Here is a 4,274-nt window from a genome sequence, read left to right as displayed (position 1 = left end):
ATAATTGTGAGGTCTCTGCGTTTGAGTTTTTAACGCTTCACATTATATGGCCGAGTACAAAACTGTCATTTGGCGGTATAATGCATAACTCTTCAGTTAGGGCTTAACTAAGTTCACGATTAATTATTCTAAATTAGTCGCTAGCCACTTTGAATGATAATATGCGGCTCGCAATGATAGAATGAGCATTTATTTGGACTTCGTTCAACGAATTGCATGAAATTTTACATCTATCAGTATTGTACAGTATCCGCATTATGATGTAAGACATCCTGATTCTATCGCATACTTGTCCGTGAAAAATCAAGTCGTCACTGTAACGACAACACTGGATTAACCACTTATGCTGTCAGATGATTTCAACGAGCTTGGCACTGATAATATCTCGGTATCTACCGACGACGATCATGCAGCTGACGATGCTCATGAATTCCCGGGGGTGAAGTCTCGCTCACATAGCAATGACCCAATGGTATTGGTGGCCATACATGCCAAAGGATGTTAAGCGTTTGTCCAAGAAGTGTGTGCCTTGTCAAACACATGATATATGATATGGGTCAACTTCTCGCGATGAAGCGTTATCCAATCCATAAACCTTGGTCATTTGCGAAATGGGGCCTTGACATTTTTGGTTTATTTCCGACAGCTCTTGACAGTGTTCATTTCTTGCTCGTCGCAACAAATTATTTTACTAAGTGAGCGGACAAAATTAACAAGTTGAATGAAAAACCGGACAAAAATTTGCTAATCTGGTTCCAGTTCAATTGTTTCTTTTCTGTTATTATCTTTGCACTTTTCAAGATTTGGTGATCAATAAAGTTTTTTTTTTCATTCAGTTATAATGGTATAATTATGTTTTCATCGCAACATTATTATCGCTACGACATAATCTGACGAAGTTACCGCGTTTAGTTTCGTCAGTCTAAGTTGAACGCTGTTACGCTCGCTTAGTTCATTACTATCGCTACGACAAAATCTGACGAAGTTACCGCGTTTAGCTTCGTCAGTCTAAGTTGAACGCTGTTACGCTCGCTTAGTTCGTTACTATCATTACGACAAAATCTGACAAAATTATCACATTTAATTTCGTCAGTCTAAGTTGAACGATGTTACGCTCGCTTAGTCGTTACTATCGCTACGACAAAATCTAACAAAATTACCACGTTTAATTTCGTCAGTCTAAGTTGAACATTTTTACGCTCGCTTAGTCGTTACTATCGCTACGATAAAATCTGACGAAGTTACCGCGTTTAGCTTTGTTAGTCTAAGTTTGAACGCTTTTACGCTCGCTTAGTTTGTTACTATCGCTACGACATAATCTGACGAAGTTACCGCGTTTAGCTTCGTCAGTCTAAGTTGAACGCTGTTACGCTCGCTTAGTTCGTTACTATCGCTACGACAAAATCTGACGAAATTACCACGTTTAATTTCGTCAGTCTAAGTTGAATGCTTTTACGCTCGCTTAGTCGTTACTATCGCTACGAAAAAATCTTGTCAGTCTAAGTTTGAATGCTTTTACGCTCGCTTAGTTCGTTACTATCGTTACGACAAAATCTGACGAAATTACCGCGTTTAGCTTCGTCAGTCTAAGTTTGAACGCTTTTACGCTCGCTTAGTTCGTTACTATCGTTACGACAAAATCTGAGGAAATTACCACGTTTAATTTCGTCAGTCTAAGTTTGAACGCTTTTATGCTCGTTTAGTTCGTTATTTTCGCTACGACAAAATCTGACGAAGTTGCCACGTTTAGCTTCGTTTGTCTAAGTTTGAACGCTTTTACGCTCGCTTAGTTTGTTACTATCACTATTGCAAAATCTGACGAAGTTACCACGTTTAGCTTTGTCAATCTAAGTTTGAACGTTTTTACGCTCGCTTAGTCTAATTTTGCCAAGTTAAGTTAGCATTGGGGGCGTTTTTCTCCACATGGGGTGTTTCATTCTATTTCGTTTCATCTACATAACTCAACAACATTGTCAGTTTTCCACAGGTATGTTATCTGACATCACAACGATATTTAATTGCAAACACATACTTTATTTTTATTTTCATTACAAGAATTTTTAGCTCTATGATATTACATTCACACAATCACATAATCATTGGTTTGGGAAAAGCCAATGGTTCCTTATCAGTTTTTTGCTTATACAACTCGTACAACTCTTTCCGTTTCAAGCGAAACTATATGCCATCTTAATTTTTTTTTTCAAAGGCATTGTTCTGATCTTTCTACGAGAAATTTTTCGAGCAAACAATTTCAACAGCTTCATGCCGATTTTTCTGGGCGAATCTTTCCGAGCGAATTGAACCTTTCCAACAGTTTCATTATTTTTTCTAAGGCATTGAGCCGATTTTTCTGGGCGAATCTTTCCGAGTTAAACTTTCCGACAGCGATATAAGACATTGAGCTGATCTTTCTCAACGAAACTTCTTTCATTCTTCTACGACATTAATTGACACCTTGTTACGCAAAACTTTTCTCCGTTGACTCTTTGTGAATATATTTTGCTCGTACTACCGCCGTTTCTCCGTGCGGCAAAAAATTCGCATTACGTTAACTTTCCGAGCGGATTGAAAATTATCTTCACCTTATTTATTTTTTCCAAGCATTGAGATCATACAGAGCGAAACTTTTATTCGCGGTCTTTTCGTGAATTTCTTTCTCCCGTCGTACCGCCGTTTCTACCTGTGACGACAAGAATAAACTTTTCGTCAGTCTTTCAAACTTAACCAAAATTTTACGATAACTGATAAAAAAATACTAACATATCTGTTTCCGACTCCGCTTTGTCATATTCTCCGCACTTTTCTCCGTTTTCTTCGTCTTCTTCGATAGGCCAAATTTAATTTTTATTGAAACTCAATAATTTAAGCTTAATATCCTAGCCGATCCAATTTGAAGCTGCTCGATCCTGAGCTAGATTATGCCGCAGCCTCATGTAGTCGCTATATCTGTCACATTCTTTCCACCTCACCAAGTCTACGATCGTCATCGCATCTTCTTCTTCTCGATTATCTTTCGCCCGTATAATATGGTCGTTTCTACCTAGAGTGTCAAAAAATAAAATAAAATAAAATAAATCGTCAGATCAGTTCTTCCTACCAAAGTCAACAAGTCAACAATTATATTAACTAAAAGCAAACAAACCCAAACAATTCCTCGCCACAGGTTCAGTATACTCTAGCATCCATTTTCTAAACATCTCGATTTCTTCTTCGTTCCAAGGTTCATCTTTCTTCTCATAACTGGAAAATGGATTTTTCGGCTTGGTCTGCAAACTAGAGCCACTTCCATTTAGCATCAGCAGAGTCAGTCTGACTCGTGTGGTTATTTTCTTCATGTATTGTTCCCATTGGAGTCAATATTGCCTCCCAAAGCATGCTTGAGAAGTTCGGCCCTTCCTGTCCCTTATTTGCGCTCAACCTCATCACACAGACTCTTCAACTCTAGTAGATGATAAATCAATCCATTTAGGAACAACTTTGGGAAACAATAATTTGGAGAAAGAGTATCTCAATAAGCATCATGCTAAGCCCACTTCTAATTTTGATGACAAAAAGCCATTGAGTTTTAGACTTCTAGCTGGTTCGGCAGCACCACCAAAGAGTAATTCCCCGAGTGTCTTGAAGGAGCTTACTTCATCTGGTCCTAGTTCTTCTATGTCAGAAAAGCAATGTTAAGCCAATTTTCTAAGCCGGGTCACAAGATTTTCAAATCCTACCAAATCAATATCAGATCCTGTTCCAGATACTTTGATCAAACTCATGGAATATGGGAATGACGATGATGACCCTGAAGAAGAATCACAGAAAAGCAATGTTAAGTCTGAAGATTCGGAAGATGATGTGACTTTGTCGTCAAAGTTCCATTTGAAGTCCAGTGCAGGTGCATCTGTTAAGAAGCCATATGATTCTGATGAAGATAAACCTTTATCTTCTAAAATTCAGCAAAATGGCTACTGCTGCTATCTACATCACCAACGACTGTCATCAAGTCACCACATCAATCAAGCTCCGAGACTTTACAGTAACCCTCCTGAAAATACTGCCAAAAATCGATACTTAAATATAATTGAAAACGTCCAGTTCATATTTGTGCAATTCTTATCCAGTTATGAAAATGGTCCAGTTCATATTTGACGTACCAATTCTTATCCAGTTATCCAAAACAATTTAACGTACCATGGGAGACTCGCTGGTTTATCTTTTATCTAATTCTATTATCCTCATCTTCCAATTTCTCTCTTCAACGTGTAAGTCCAATATTCTAGGGGCCC

The 4,274-nt window shown here is 38.0% G+C and overlaps 1 long non-coding RNA gene across 1 annotated transcript; it reads right to left on the bottom strand.

Annotated features, from left to right (window-relative positions):
- Positions 1 to 2,099: 2,099 nt before the first annotated feature.
- Positions 2,100 to 3,662, bottom strand: LOC147511659 (uncharacterized). Its single transcript, XR_015217047.1, has 2 exons — positions 2,764 to 3,662; positions 2,100 to 2,683 (listed from the first exon to the last, which is right to left on the bottom strand). It is a non-coding gene; the product is annotated as an uncharacterized LOC147511659 (long non-coding RNA).
- Positions 3,663 to 4,274: the final 612 nt, after the last annotated feature.

This window comes from Coptis chinensis, chromosome 3 (assembly GCF_015680905.1).
Source record: "Coptis chinensis isolate HL-2020 chromosome 3, ASM1568090v1, whole genome shotgun sequence".
Taxonomy (NCBI): Eukaryota; Viridiplantae; Streptophyta; class Magnoliopsida; order Ranunculales; family Ranunculaceae; genus Coptis; species Coptis chinensis.
This window is presented reverse-complemented; position numbering and strand designations above follow the sequence as displayed.